We start from the raw sequence: 16709 nt of genomic DNA on the forward strand, positions 1-16709 counted from the left end.
AGTGACAACCTTTATCCAGCTCAGGAAGTGGATGGGTTAGCAATGGCTCCTCACACACATCAGCCTGCCCCCAGTGCAAGCCACTGGGAGGATTTTCCCTCCTTAGCAGACCTCCTGCTTCCAGATTCAACCCCCATCTGTGAAGAGAAGCCCAGGTAAGTCTTTTCTTTACAGAAGCAAATCCCTTGCCCAAAATAGCACTGCCCAGCTGCCTGGCCCAGTCTGGCCGTCCCCTTGGCAGTACTACCAGGCCCCACTTGACCCAAAGACATCAGAGACTCCGGGTGGTGGGCAGGGCGGGGAGGGTGCACAGTTGTCTACACAGACAGGCATTTTGGTCGACTGCCTCGGTTTGAGATGACAATTTGGATTCTTTGGAGCAAATTTACGGGTTGCAAACCGAGCGGCGTGAGCCAGGGAGACAGGCACCCCGTGTGAATACGAGCTACAAAAACACAGCCCTGACCCTCTCCGCAGGCAGGGTGACCAACGCCCTGGCAGCTCGGCGAGCGCGTTGACTCTGTTACCTAATCTCCAGCTGTGGGCCCTGCGCCGTGCCAAGTCTCCTTTGGCTCTGTCTAGTAATAATCGTTTCTGGAGGCCCGCCAGGGCCCGCTGCCAGTTCCAGTCACACTCTGCTAATGCGAGAGGCAGAGTTTATTAATTCATCGCCAAGGCCCATTGTCTGGGACGCTGCCTGGCTGTTTATTTACTCCAATATGGTCTGTATTTACTCAGACAGAGCAAGCGAGGGGACTTTGTTTAACTTTGCAAGACCTTCTGCTGGAGGAGACATGTGACCTTACGCAGAACTTCAGATAAATGCTCAGAGCTCGGGAAGGACTTTTTTTTTTTTTTTAAGTGTGGCCTCAAATAACACCGGTAGCCAGTATTGACAAACTGTAGCAAAGTGTAATAAAGGAAAGGAAAACATAACAGAGTTCTCATCTGAAATACTTTTGTGAGTGTTCTGAAGATAAAAGGAAAAAAAAAAAAAACAAGCTTGTACCCTGGGCCCGAGGACACGAGACACAGACTTGCGGCAAGGGGAAGGGCTTTGCCCAGAGGGAGGGACATGTCGAGACATGTCGGCCTGAGGCCTGCTCCTCTCCTCACCGGCCCCATGGCGCCCGTGGGCAGCCGAGGGGCTGCTGCAGCAGGCATGGGGCCTGGCGGGGTGCCCTCAGGGCCTGGCGGGGTGCCCTTGGGTGGGAGACCGGCTGTACAGCCCAGCGGGCCTGGGCCATTGGGAGATTGTTTTTGTTCCCAGCTGGGGATTGCCCTCAGTGGGAATTTCTGCTGGAGTAAAGGTGTCTTCTGCTACCGCGCTTGCAGCTGAAGATTAAATGTTATGTTTTCTTCAGGAGTAAAACCTATTTAAGGAATTCCTGCCTTCTTGCCCTTGCTCTCACCTTTGCACTGCTCTCGGTTGCGCCTTCGTTTGTTGTGAAATTGTGCAGTAGACGGAAGCTTTGTGAGGATCTCACTTTAAGAAAGAAAATAAAACAAACAAGCTTTTACTCCTAAGCATGTGGTATTTGCTGTCCTGACTAAAGCTCCCTCGTGCACATGTACACTGCGTAAGCTCAGCCCACATAAAGGCTACTGTACTGTTTTAATTCTACTGTTTTATTTAATGTGGTAGAAATGGTGCATGCTTGTACATGTGTATGTGCATACATGTATATACAAGCATACACTGCATGTGTGTATTTGTGGACAATCCCTTTGGGAGTGGGGGTAGGGAAAATACAGCAATCTGTACAGTGCATGCTCTTGTCTGGCTTGTTTTAACTCAGATCCTCTGTGCTATTGTAACACGGTTTTGTATTTAATTTCCTGTGTTTGTAACTCAAGCCAACTTCCAGTGTTGCTTGTGTGAGTGTTTGTTTGGGTTTCTCTGAGGGCCTTTCTTTTGTTGGAAAGTGTGAGGATTTTAACATAGCTGTTAACACCGCACTAAAACGCCTGATCTTGTTTTCATTGGGGCAACTGCTCCAACACCCTTCTGTTGGCAGCGGAGCAGCACTGGTTCTTTCCTCCGGCCTCGGCACGCTCCTGCCGGGGCCGCCACAGGGCCCTAGGGAGGCTTGGTGCCCGCGCTGCACCAGCACCTGAACCACACGTCTTCAGGGCAGCAGCGAGCAGGGCTGAGCAGGTGCATTTCGCTCCTGCAGCTCCAGAGGTGTTCTGGCCTCACCCTGGCACCACTTGCTTGTTTACCGGGGAAGCTTCGCAACGGAGCGTGAGGAGAGGGCTGTAACTGTGAGGTTGCCGTGTGAGGGACAGCGCCAACATGGCGGAGGGGCAAGGCACCCTGAGGCTGCCATGGGGTGGTGGTGTGTCCCAGGCCAGAGCGGCTCATGCTGCCTCCTGCCGGAGTGGCTTTTCCAGGTGGTGGAAAGGGGGAAGGTGCAGCAAAAGCTCAGTAACCTCAGGTCTGTGACCTGCTCTGTGTCAAGCTTATCGTCCCTCAAGCTGCGCCTTCCCAAAACACGCAGATGTGTGGGGATCAGACCCTTGGAGGTGGACACCTGGGCTGGGCAGAGCCCAGCACTTCTCTGTCACACCTCACCATCACCCGTGCTCCTCCTGAGGAGCACCTGCTGGGTCAGTCAGAAGTGTGGCCCAGTGCTGTCAGCAAAGGTCCCCGTGTATGTTTTCTTTACTGGCCCACTGCAGTCCAGATGAATGAATTTTCCATGCTTTTGGGTCCTGGGGGTGGTATTCCCCAGTGGTTTATTTTGAGTAGCATGCAAATCCTAGAGGATGTATAATCTCATGTTGACCATTGGGCCTCATTTGTGTATTTTATTAGTTAATTTTTAAACACTGACCTACAGCTCTGGATCCATTTTAAAATAATCCAAATTATAAATAAGCAGACTGCCTAGCATGGTCTTGGAACAATAAATCAAGAGAAAAACAATTAAACACAACAGAAAAAAAATTGGTCTTGAGAGAAAACAGACACTGAAAGAAGAAAAGGCACACCAACATATATTCTAGAGGGAGAGGCAGAAATAGTACGAGACTGAAAGAAAAATCAAGCTGAAGAAACTTCGCATGATTTAAAAAAAAAAAGTTAAAAAAAAAGAACAAAAAGAAAGAAGGATTGCATTCAGGCAATAAATAACACAGCATTAGCACGTATGCCTCTGTTAGACTTAATTACAACCAATTCATCTTAATGAAAAATCAATACCGTGAGCAGCTCTTAATATTCACCTTCACTGCTTGTGCCTGCTGACAAAGCCCATGCTGTTTGCTGCAGATAGTGGAGAAAAATGTGAAGGTGGCATTTCACATGGCCAGCTGATCTTTGTGACTGCTGAGTTTGGTGACACAGACAGGGGTATTTTGTTTTCCCTTCAGGAAACGTGTTTATCAGTGCAGTGGGCAACAGCAATTTGTTGCCATTGTGGCCCATTCCGTCATGGACCTGAAAAGTTATACCTACACACAGTCTATTTACTTCAGTGTCATCTCCTGGCAGTAGCCAATACTTCTTTTTCCAGAAAATGCAAGAAGTCTTCTGCAATAATCTGTGCTGAGGAATACTAGTTCTCAATTGCCAATAGCAAGAGTTTGATTTATGCTCTTCATATCACCTCTCTTTAATCTAATGTTAAAAGTCAATGTTCTTGCACAAAACCGCTGAGTTTCATTTACTCAGTCGTGGACTCAGCGATGTGGTAGTGATTCCACAGACTAATTACATACCGCATCTAACAAACAAAGGCAGTGCTTGGCTAGACCAGCAGTGGACTGGTGAAATTGGACTGCTACCAACAGCAAAGAAGGGGGAAAAGTCACCACCATCCCCTCCCGAGATATGTGCGCTCACCACTGGTCTGAAAACACGATGACAAACTCTAGATCTTTTTCTAGACCAGTTGGGTCAACGAGCAGAGGACATCCCTCCTTTCCCCTCTGCTTTCCCCAGCAGCACTGGCATTTTCAAAGCACCCATCAAGCTCCTTGTAAAAGAGCATGGAGGACTCACTCCTCTTGAACAAGACCCGCCTGGTGTTTGCTGCCACTGCAGTTCTGCAGTAGAATTTGTACTGCTGAGACCAGAAGGGGGCCTGGTAGTTGTATTAGTTCTTAATCCACTAGACTCATGTATTCCTTGATATAAGTGGAATACAGCACTGTGTCTTCCCTCAGTTTTCCATCCCTTCCCCTCTCACAGGAAGAAAGTCTGACACATCCAGCTGCACTAAGCTCCAAGGACAAGCCCAACTCTTCAGATATCCACAGCAGCTTCAGCTCACCCTGTCCCAAAAGCTCCACACTTGCATCAGGGAACGATTTATATCTTCATGGGGCCCACACTGGGTACAGCACATAACACACAGTCTTTGGCCAGGCCCTTGAAACAAGTAATCCTCAATAGCACAGTGAGCAGACTTAGGCAAAAGCGATGATTATCACCCACATTTGCCAAACCCATCTCCTGAGTGCTCCAGAATAAGCCTTGAGCTGGTCTCAGGAAGTAGGCGGGGGCTCAGAACCCTTTTCCAGCAGTTCATAGCCTGTCCTATGAATCACTGAGCCTTTCAGTGATGCTGGTCCCACAGCTAAATGTGCTTAGAAACATGTTCTTCTTTTCCTGACTCATTTTCCTAACCTTCCTGCGTGAGTCTGTGGGTTTACCTGGCCCACGCTCATCCCTGTACCTTCCAGCAGCTGCGCCTCAGTGCCTTCACTCTGCAGTCAAGAGTTTCCACTCAGCTTTCTGAGAAGGAGGAGCCTGTTTCTCTGAGCTCTGGCTAAGCAAACCTTTTTCCCAGAATGTCCACCTGTAAGAACAGCTATTTCAGGTGAACACTATGCTATTGTGTGTCAGACCACACCTGACAGGGACGTGAAGCAGTCAAGGACAGTAAACAGAGTTGTTTCCCCATATCCTGGGCACTTCATGAGACAACTCTTCCCGCACCCGCCTGCAAGCAGGGGAATTCCCAGTGGGACAAAGATGGATATCTCCAAGTCCCAGTACCTTAATACACAATGGAAGTGGTGCTGCAGGCTGGGGAAGTGGCACCTCAGTGATGAATATGGGATCAGTAGGAATCAGTCTGCTTGCTCTGGATTATAGGAACTGAACTGAAGCACCAAAGCCTCAATTTCAGTATTCCAACTGAACACCCTAAATTATATGTGTTGAATAATGAGTTAAATACCATTTGCAAACCACTTTGGGATCCCTCCTGCAGTGCAGTGAGCTGTATGGTGCAGCTGGCTTTCCCAAATGTTTAACCAACAGGACTGATAGGAGCAAATACTCAAGGATTTACTTATGTGAAGTCTGCAATTGTGAGGCTACCAAAGCACTTGGCAAGCTGAAGGGCAAAATAAAGGATAAATCAGTGTGTACGATGCATTCGTGGTTGTTTCCTTCTGAGAAGCAATGGCCTGCCTGTCTTGGCACAGTGCAGCATCTTGGAGCATAGTATCCCAAAGCATGCAGCTATTTCCATCAAAGAATGCTCTCCAGTGTTAATATCTGTGACAGACCATAGAACATGTTTGTCCCTGAGCCCCACCATACAATGCATTTAGCACATTAAATAATTACAAAGAGAGGCTTGAAAGCAGAAGTAAATGTTCGTCGACACCCAAGGCATGCCTACACTGCAACCCAAAGGCATGACCAGAGGTTTTGTAGCTGTGCGAGAGCTAGCTTTAATTACCTGGCTCAGGTACTGATAATGCAGTACAGATTAGCTGCTCAAATATTTACAGGTTTCTCAGGCCAGTTTTCCATCCTATGCTGAGTCCCACATCGCTACCGGTTAGACTGCTAGTTCTGGCAGTTCTGCCTAAACAAGCTGTACTCCACCACTTTCCTGAAGCAGAAACGTGTACTCAGGCTTTCGCTTCTAGGTCAATGATTAGAATTTAGTATAACGTGGCATCAAGTACAAAATCATCTGAAAGTCCCAACCTACATGCCACCAAGCTCTTCCCATTATCGGTTTTCTCCTGAGTACTCTCCAAAAGAACGTGGGGTGAAGTTTCTCGAAAGGCAACCACAGACTTGGCCTCGTGGATAATGTGATGTCTCTGCCCCTGGCGTGACGCATCGGGTGCCTTCCACGAGTGCTGCAGTTATGGTCAGCATGTTGTTTGCAGATATATGTGCAGGCCAGATGGTGCTGGATCCACAGCCCCTTAGCCTGCGTAATATAACCAAAGTGTCTCTCACATTGGGCTGTAGTCAGACAAGAGCCTCCCTAAGCCACATCAGAGTGAAGCAACATTTTCAGCCCGGAGATAACTGCTTGGGAAGCCATTTCAAAACCAGTGTCCACACAGTTGGATGCTGAAGATGCTTCCTGTCCTGACACCTGACAAGGACAAGGGTGTTGTGGGTGGCAAAAGCATTGGGTGCAGCTCTGCAGTGGTACAGCTGGTGACGAAAAAGTGCTTCTTGAGCATTCAAAGACCAAACCAGAATAACAAATAACTGCTATAACGGGCTGAACTGGGGACTCCAAGTACCTGTCGCACAATAGTGCTTGGAAATGAATGGCCTCTGGAAGCACTGAGTAAACAAGTCAGAAGGTTCAGTGACTTCACGCATTGGAGAGAATAAAAAATTCACATTAAAGAATGAGGAGAAGCCAGATAGCTCTCCTTGCTGACAACCAAACAAAGGCCAAAATGGCAGCACCAGCTTCATGCTATTGGGGATTCAACACCGGGCCTTTCAGCGCGGCCCCTGAGCACCTGCTATTGCTTTGTTATCTCTTAGGGGAAAGGACTGGTGCTTATTTTCTGTATTTCCAGCTACCTCTGCCGAGGTTCCAACTGCCTCACTTTTCTTGCACAAGCAGCGAGAAGCAGTTATTTGCTAGGTCAGCTTTAGATCCCTGGCTTCTCTATGAATCTCTCACTGGGCTACTTCTATTCTCAAAGAGCCTTCTAAATAACATATACAGTTTCAAGCCAAAAGGGAATTATGCTGTCCAGGCAGCTGTGGTTTATTTGTGTCAAGGTGGGGGCACTAATGTGTATTTGGCCATTCGGAATCACAATTCTTTCAACGTCTTCTAAATCTCAGCTTCATCATTCCTACAGAAACAGTGTCTGGTAACTATTCCAGCAGCTTAACTATTAAAATGCTGGAATCGGTTTCCTCTTTCCCTGCCTTTGTGTACATGTTTTTTTTTCCCAACAGGTTAAAACAAAGCTTGCATGTAATTCCCCCTCCTAGGATCAATGTGGTAAAAATTACCATTTTCATGCAGCGAGGGACTTTGATGTTAAAAAGTTGTGTGTAAGATTATTTCTTTGAAAAGCTGAAGTTTCTATGCTGCTATCACTTCTCCAACTAATATTTCCTTCTGTTCTCTAAATTTTCTTTCCTTAAAGCCTTCATTTTGTGGCCCTGCCAAGCTGTCTATATTTTCTTAAATTCTCATTTCCTCTGGCACTCATTTCTTGCTTATAGTTACAGTAACTTAAAAAAAAAAGAAAAAAGAAAAAAAAAAAGAAAAAAAGATTTTGCACTGAGCCCAATTTCCAGTCTGTAATCTTCTTTTTTAATATTGCTTTACCACCCTCTTTATTCTCATGTTTCTGCCTGCTGCAAATTTACCTGATAGGTTTGGAAACTATTAATTCTCTTCATTTTCAGAGCCGTTCAAAAAGAACTAAAGAAGAAACATCCTGGTCTGAGTCCCTTTATTAATTTCTGTTTGCGGTGCCAAGTCTGTTTGTGCTTTGCTCTTGCTGGCTACTCGGGGTACCCCATCTCTCCTCTCTTATGCCTCGCTGTGTTTTCCACAGTACCAGCATTTCTGTGCTACTCTGTGTCTTACTTCCTCGCTGCCTCCCCCGGTATAAGCAGGGTGTGTGTGTGTCTCGTCAAAGCTTAAGGCCAGCTCCTGCAATGGATGGGAGCTTTTTGGGAGAGCTGATCACCTCTTAGCACAGTGCTGAATTAGGTGTTCAGTGCGCCAGGATGGATGGAAAGATCCTTTGTGGCTCAAGATTTTTCTGGGCTACATGAGCATTCCCTGCTCATGCAGGAAGTGGCAGAAAAACAGTGTTAGAAAAAAGCCGTGAAAGTAGCACTCTTTTCTTATGGGGCATTAACAATATAAATTAGGTCCAAAGATTTCATTTGTAATAGTATCAATTTCCTCCATTAGTCCTAGAAACCTAAAACACTTTTCGAAGTATTCTGTATCTTCACAATACAGTGAAGAAATGAGTATACTTTGGTCATTATTTACAGAGATAAGTGAGTCATCAGATGTTATTGCTCGGACTTTCAAAACAACGAGTTCATACTTTGTGCATTGAGTTCTCCGTGCGCTTACCATAATTGCAGACTTAATCACAGCAAGGATAGACGTAAGCAGGAGGCAGAGTCCAGGACACTCCCATTTCTCCGAAAACAGGGAGCCCGTGGTGGTGGGGGGCTGGGGAGGACCTGGGCATCCAGCTCCCTCGGGACTCACAAAAGACCTGCGCTGCCTTCATTAATGTAATTCTGTGGTCAGCACTTGTAGAAGAGTATTTTTGCTTTTTCAGTTTGCAGAAAAAAAATAGCAGCAAGAGGGTCTTATTTTCCCATGAAGAGTAAGAGGAGGAACATAAGGAGGCTTATGGTTTGGCTGCACCACACCAAAATTACCTGTGACAGACTTGAGAGTGGAGAAGGACACCCCTGAGGGGGAGCAGAGACAAGCAATGGGAGGAGAAATAGGAGATCCTCATCTACTCTTTGCCCAGAATTGTATCTCTCCCCCTTCTTTACCATTAGAAATATCTGGCATCTGCAGTACACTTCAGCCAGACAAGGGAGCTTACCCTTCACGATGCCTGAGAGGTCCCACCATGAGCAGTAACAAACCTCTGAAGCAACTCCAGGGAAACTCAGATGTGGGCCATGGAAAGGCTGAAGAACTGGAACTGGGTGAGCAAGCAACAGAGACGTACTCTGGAGTGGGAGTAGGGGGGAGGAGAGGCAGAGGAGAGAAAATCCTAATTGCAGAGCTGAAAGGCTGGCTTCCTAGGGCTGTCCTGATTGCCCGGGGAAAATAAGAAGCAGGAAATGACCAAGGTTTAACCTTGGGGACCTCAGTGCAAGCGAGAGCAGGTGGCAAGAAGCTGCAGGGTGCCACCACCAGCATGAGACTTTGCTGCCCCTTTGAAACCAACGCGTGCGAGGAACATCCCTCTGCTCCTGATAGCTTTTAAATTTACATACAGCAACTGAAACTTCAGAGCTGCTTGCCTTCAGCTGTTGCGTTTTCACTTCTAGCGGGAGAAGTGGTACTCATAAAGCATACTGCAGCTTTGTTTACTTCTGACAGTAAGAACAGCTTCTGTTTGGAAAGTCCACCCCAACCAGCCATCCCGTGTATTTTCAGTAAGCTTTTCTGATCAAGAAGTATTAGCAAACAGGTCCAAAAGCCAGAGGTAAATCAAGCTGCTCTACATAAAAGAAAAGGACATTCATTTTTGTCTCCATTTTAATATCTTTTGCTCTGGCGATGAAGGAGCTGATTCTGTTTTCAATTTTACATGTACTTATCATCTTGCTGACTTGAACTGTTGCAGAGAGAAAGAGAGTCTAAGCTCCAAGCAGGGAATTACTTAGCAATAGCATCTCCTTTTGGAGACAAATCAGGAAATCTCTTTAGGGTTGGGTTAGGAAAAGGTGGTCAAGCATAAAGAGAAGGCAAACGTATCCAGCAAAGACCCCCAAGGTGAATCCTCCTTGGCTACCAGCCTAAATCACGGTGCTGTGCTCTGACGAAGATCTATTACTTTATAAGCATAGTACATTAAAGTTTTCTGAGTCGAACACCCTCAAGCCATCTTCCTGCAGCTTCATGATTTTTCTGTGTATATTCTGCGTACTGCAAAGGAAGACAAAAAGCACAGTGTGTAAGAGACTTGTAGGGGCACCCACAAGCTGGTCACAGGAGATACACCACTGGGAGCTGAGGTGCACTCTCCTGGGCAGAAATGTTTGGGTGGCTCTTCCAGAAAGGGCCACGGGGACTGTGCAGAGCTGTTCCCGAGAGACCAGATTTCTGGGATATTCACAGATCTTGATGGGGAGTGAAAGCTTTTGATAACTCTATAGGAACTTGGCCTCTGCGCATTTTTTTTTCTCTCTCTCTGGATAAAGTCTTGGCAGCAACTCGGAGTCTATTTTAAACAAAGCCAGTGATTTCTGGAGAGATGGAAAACACATGAAGGGCACAATGGAAAACAAGCAGAAAACCTGACTGCAGGACAGAGGGAAATGAGAGTGATGAAGAACACTGCTTCCTCCTCCGGCAGCGGGGCAGGACAAAGTCCCCTGCACTGTACACCGCCCCTCAGGGGCTTCTCACCGTGCTGCCGTCATGGGTCCTGCTCAAAACTCAAAGCTTTCCCCTCGGAGCTGCCCTCCCCATGCTGGGGATCCATGCTGCACATCCCTCCTCCTGCGCGCCCAGTTGCTGCTGGCTGCAAGAGGTGGCAGTCCTGACAGAAGAAGAGAGCACGAGTCACATACAGCTATGCAAAGGTCAGGTCCATTACAAAAGCTCTGGTACCCCAAACAAAAATATGTTATCTACAGAGAATGTAATTATGGTCAAAGCCATACATCCGACCTAGCGCCAGGAAAGTGCTGTTTATAACTGTCAGCGTGTAGAGAGATGAACCTGTAATTTATGTATGTGAAACGTTATAATTTCTGATCCAGAAGCCTCCTTTCCCGTTGAAAAGCTTCGTCACTTGGATCATGTGGGATATCCACACAAATCCTTTTACTGAGCTCAGTTTAAAAACATTACGTACGTGAGCAGCACAGCCAGTGGGACATGCTCAGTGGCCTGTCCTGAGCAGCATCCCTCCTGTCCCTGACACAAGGTGCTCCCAGATCGCTCCCTGCAGAGCCTAGTGGGCCACCAGGCTGGCCCCAGGACCAGGTGCTGCGTCCTCCGAGCCTCCCTTGCCCTCACCTGGGGGCACCAGGACTGTGCGCCGGGGACCTCCAGCAGGCAAATAGCATGGATAAGCAACTCACAGAGCCTCACGTCTGTCTGTAGGTCCCATCTACACGATCCATATGGTCAACTGCCTCCGTTGCTTCCCTTACATGCAAAACATTGCTATTACATGCCAGGTAATTTCTGCCTGCACTGTAACCTCTCTGGGACAGGGAGGCTATCTTTGCTTTGTTTTGGAAGGCACCCAACTTACTTTCAAGCATTCAACAAGCAGTCAAGAAATGATTCAGATGGAGGAGCAGAAACATAACTTGCCCAGGCTTGACAGCGTTTCTTTATCAGTTCCCTGTTCAAATCAGCTTGGGCTGGCAATGACTGAAAGTAGTGACTGTCTGGATAGTGTTTGGTAGCCCGCAAAAACCGTTGCTGTTTTGTTATTTTGGTGCAATCCTTTCAGGAGGTGTCCACAATACAAAAAATTCTATCACGTCTGCTACTGGTTGGTGTCCACAGACACCATTCCAAAAGGCAGATCAAGGACTGAATAAGCACGAAAACTTTGGAGAGAGGAGCAGATGAAGGATAAGATATATTAGGTTTGGCAACACTATAACCTACCACAAATTTAAAATTATGAGTCAGACTCAAAAACAAAACAAACAAAACAAAAACAAAAACCACTAAAAAACAAGACTAGAAAATGCTTTTAAGAATCTTTTTCTTTTTTGTACTGCCTTCCCATTTCCAGTTCTACCTGCCCACTCCTAGGGTCCCTGTCAGTTTACTAACAGTGCCAACTCGCCAGAATTTCTTGCAAGTGAGACAGCTTTGTTGAAAGTCAAACATCAGAAACCTTCCTGCTATTCTTGGCTCTGGGAGCAGATTGTGGTCTAGTGGTTACAAGCATCATGGCCAGCTGAAACACACCCATGTTTGGGTCATCTGCAAGACACGAACCATGGATGTCTGGTTGCAAGAGCACAAATTTCCAATCCTAGGGCTAACAAATCAGTTGCTAGCACAGAAGTAGGAACAAGGTCAAATTGCTTCACAAGGTTTTCTTGCAGAAGGGTGACAACACGGATCGTAGAAGGCCCTAATTTGGGATTTCCTTTTAAAAGGCTATGTAGCGAATAGCTGAGATGCAGTTTTGTGACATAGATCTGGATCCTGTTCCAAGTCTTGCTCAAAGTGTTCTCGAGTCTCTTAGCGGTCAAGTGGACTGTTAGCCCCCCAAAACCTTAATACATGGCTCAGCAAGCTGAAAGGTGTCTCAGGCAGCACAGGTGCTGTGAATGAAACTATGGCTGACAAGGCTCTGCGTGGGCCTACCTCTTTCAATAGTTCGTTCCCCTGGACTGTGGGAAGATAAAGCTTTTATATTGTCATCAAGAAAATTCCTGCAGCAAAGGAAAAAAACACATTCTTTATGACAACTGACAACACTGGGGTAGCACAAGGATGTTTGTGCTTGGACTGTCTGCGGTGTGTTTACCTGAAGATAAACAGAAGTCTCCATACTTTCCACTGAGATTGCCACCCATCATTAAGTTGAAAAAAATTACGTTACCAAAAGGTAGGGCACCTTTCCTAATGTGTTTTAAGGGCACAGGTTCTTAAATGAGGATTTGATGACCCGTTTTTAAACCCACTTAGGACATGTTTTTTCTCCATATAGAGCACACATTCCTCTACCTCCTCTGGTAAGCATACAGAAAAGTGTTGAACCTTTCAGTACAGCCAATTAATCACTAGCTGGCAAGATGAAGAAGTGCTCTGGAAAAGTACCAACTCAAAAAAAAAAAAGAGACATTAGAAACCATATCTTATCGCAGACAAAGAAGTGCAATGTACAGAAGTAATGTCCCATTATAGAACACTGTCTGTTCTGAGATTAACAAAATGCACTGCCCTGTTTTACACAGTGATGAAACAGCAGAGGCACCAAGACAAAGAGAAGTTAATATCCTAACTGTGAACCTTCCAACACTCAAAGTTCAGGTGCCCAGCCAGTCCTTCAGCTCCACTGCCCTGGACTGGGCACCTGAGCTGCCCCTCAGGCAACGTAAGGAGCAGAGGATGCCTAAGAGCAGAGGCCACCCCAGCCGGTGTCCTCAGTGGGGAGCCACCTGGGAGTGCCCTGAGGCACAAAGAAAACATGGATGGTGTCCAATAAAACACTTCTCTCTAGACTTTGAATACCTCAGGAGGGAGCCTCCCTTGATCAGTGTTCAAAGACTTGAAGCCTCAAATTCATCTGACAGTAAACAGTAACTGGAACATGGATTTCTACACTCATGTCATGCTTTCCTAGCCTTAAGGTTGTCATATTCACTCTCTTTCCCTGGTCACTGGACCCAGAAATATCCAAGTGTTACAGCTTCAGCAGAAGTTCAGAGCAACCCAGCCTGACCAGTTGCATGTGTAGGGCACTCTTCTGGGAGCAGAGAGCACCGGGCTCAGATCCTGTCTGGCAACAGATCACAGCTCCAAATGAGTTACTGGCTGACAGAAGAGAAAAAATCATTGTCCCCTGCATCTTTTGTGAAGATGGTGTACTCTAAAACAGTCAACACTGGGAGGTATCTCAACTGAGAGAGGCAGAGCAGCACAGGCTTGCTAGACCATACAAGACTTCGGCATGAGATTGGTCCTGAGAGGCTCAGTGCTTCCAGCAGAATTTTAGGCATTTGGGGAACTTGAATATAAAATCCAGGGTTAGGCAGCAGCTGAATGAGACCATGGATGTGGACTTCAGTACCAAAAGGGACAGCTAGGCACCTATGCCGCTTGCTGGACCTAATTCTGTCTTCTGTCACAAGAGAGCTTAATAACCAGGAATAATAATTCCTTTTCCCACCTTCCGTTCGTTTGTCATAACCACCCCAACAAAGTGCCAAATAGGTTGGCTGGCTCCAGGCACCATTAACTAAAGACCACAACCTGGTGGGATACTAGCAATTGTAAGCCACATCTAAGCAAGGGGGGTGGGAGGGCTACTCACCCAGACCAGCTTCTTTGGTGGCTGGTGCAAAGCTAGGAGCTCTGTTTCGGTTCCTCTTTCAAAAAGCAAGTGGGAGTGAGGATGGAGTTACTGTGGGTGATGCTACCTGAAGGACCTGTGCCTAGTTCATGTGGAAGCACAAGGACCGCAGAATGTCACGTCAGAATAACAGCTAACAGCATTAAACTTTTCTCCCTCTGATACATCCCCGATTGATTTAACATTTGCTCATGTTTGGGCACAACTCAAGGAACCGTTTGATTTCCCCAGTTATCTGCTCCCAGGAACCATGCCTCATGATCATACAGGGAAGAAAACGAAGGGAAATGTTTTACTCCATCCGACTTTGCAGCAAGGAATGTCGCGTTGCTGTTACTGGCGTAACCCCGTGCAGGGATGTCGCTGTGCAGGAGCACAGCCGCGGCTGCTGGGCCCGTGGTGCTCGGTGGTGGAGCCAGGTTGCTGAACTGCTCCCAGGGCCCACGTGCCAGGCCTTGCTGCTGGAGCATCATCCCTCAGCCTGCCCTGGTCCGTGCAGAGCTCAGCCCTTGCTGCCTGCCCCTTTGGACACCGTTGGTGGCCCTTGTTGGCAAAGGAAACACAGCCTATGCAGAAGCAGGGAGCACCCTCAGGACAGCCCTTCTCCTGCTGGTTTCAGAGCTCCTGGGGCTTCATCCACTGCCTGGCACAGCTCCAGGGCCACTCGCCTCCTTTCAGCCCAGCTCTGTAGCCAGCAGCTACAGAGGCAGCCTCAGCAGCACTGAGGCTCTCCTTGGGGCAAAATGGCCTGTGGTGTCCCCTCAGGGACCACTGCCCTCGCGGGGTCACTGCTGGCCCTGCTGGGGGACCCAGCAGGTGGGGTGCTGTGCAACCCCAATATTCTGCGTTCGTCAGAAAAGCTGTCTGCGAGCGCGCTGAAGACAACAGGAGGCTTTGTCGAGGAGTTCAGTGAGCCCTGAGGAGCACCAGCTATGGAAATGACTTCGGTAAGGTTTCCTTGCAAGGTGACACAAGGACATAAAACTAGGGTATTGGAGTATAATTAAGAGAAAGGTGTTAGGGTGGATATTGGTGAGATACCTTCTGTCAGAGAGATTTATTAGGAGGTACAACAGTATCCTGAGGGAAATGGTAGAAAGGCACTCACTTGGGATATTTAAAATTAGATTAATGGAAGTGCTCGCAAACCTGCCATAGGGAAGATGCTCGCGGTGACAGGCAGGGTGAGCTCTGTGCCCCACTCCTGCTGGAGGGGGCTGTGGGAGTGCCAGGGGAACCCAGCGAGGCTGCTCTTGGCTGAGGAGCTCCAGGAGGTGCAGGACGAACTATTGGGAAGGCGCTGAAATCATTTCTATAAAAGCAGCGTCACCGCACCTCCTGCTTTTAGCCCCTACAAGACGATGAAAGGAAAGCGGGAGCAGAGCAGGAGGGCGGGGAGGGGCAGAGCGGCCCGGCCCTCCCTCGGGGCGGCCGTGCCTCCAGCAGCACCCGCAGAGACCCGCAAAGGGGTGGAAAGACGGGAAGGTCTCACAGGTGCGGGCGGTCCTGCTGCTGGGCACCTGCACGTGGTGCCGGCTGCAGGAGGACGGCCTGGCGGTGCTTCAGGCCTGCCCGTCGGCCTGTCCCGAACTTCTGAGCCCCGCTCACCCTGCCTGCACCCTGCCTGCCTCAGGTCGGGCTCACATGGTCCCACACCACCATGGGCTGTTCCAATGAATCGCCTACACTAATTAAAAAAGGTGAAGTGAAATGATGGAAACGAGTTATTTCTTTACAGATTCCATTAACCATTTCCGGCTATTTATTTCTGTCGATTTTTTTTTTTTTGCAAAAACTCATGCTGTTATAAAAAGCCAAGACTCATTGTCCACTCATCAAGAGCTAACTGTCTCCATGAAACATACTTTCATGACTGTCGCTGTCGTGATTTGAGCAGCAGACGTAAACAGGGTCATCTCCAGCCATAGTGGGTGGATGTTTAGTTTATAGCGCTGAGGTTAAGAGTGAAAGCGTGTGACTAAGAGCAGAAAACAGAGGAGCCTTTGTATACATCAAGAGCCCTGAGGCAAAACACAGAGAAGGAGAATGCTGACACAGACTCTAATGGAGAAAGAAAAGAGTCCATTATAAATGTTACAGAGAACATAATTCATTTAAGAGAAATCAAGATTTAAAGGACTTATGCAGGGGAATATGAATATTGACGTCAATGTGTTATGCCTGTCAGTTTGTCGTCTGACTCCATACATGTATCAGAGCATGGTGCATCACGTCAGGTGGAAGACAACTGACTGCCAGAAAGTATCGTCCACTCTTTGTTAGGTTCCTGTTGGAGGCAGGTTTCTTTCAATCCAGACTCTGGCCTTTCACCAGGAAGCACCAATATGCACAATGAGGCAATTGCATCTCTTGCATTTTAACACCCATCCATCACCCGAGCGGTCAAAAGTCACTCTAAGGACACTTTTTCTTTCCCAAACCCCATCTCTCCATAAATAGAAATGGGAGAAGAGGGCAAAGGGAGGAAGTGGGTTGGATTATTCAGAACTACTCGGGTAAGAAAGTACAAGGGCAGAGCTGGTTAGTAGAGCTGATTCCAAGCTTGTATATATATTACAGAGAGTAAGGACCGGCACATTTACTGCACCATAAAACAAAGGCATGAGTGCTTAAAAAATATTCCCCAAACCATATGCTATAGTCGCTTCTAAACTTCAGCAGCCAGAGTCATGAAA

The 16709-nt window shown here is 47.5% G+C and overlaps 1 long non-coding RNA gene across 1 annotated transcript in view; it reads left to right on the forward strand.

Annotated features, from left to right (window-relative positions):
* Nucleotides 1–16709, forward strand: part of LOC310900258 — an 18779-nt gene continuing 2070 nt past the window's right edge. The window contains exon 1 of the long non-coding RNA XR_014584956.1: nucleotides 1–155. This is a non-coding gene — a long non-coding RNA (uncharacterized lncRNA). The remainder of the gene's footprint in view (nucleotides 156–16709) is intronic.

This window comes from Anser anser (genome assembly GCF_964211835.1).
Source record: "Anser anser genome assembly, chromosome: 5".
Taxonomy (NCBI): Eukaryota; Metazoa; Chordata; class Aves; order Anseriformes; family Anatidae; genus Anser; species Anser anser.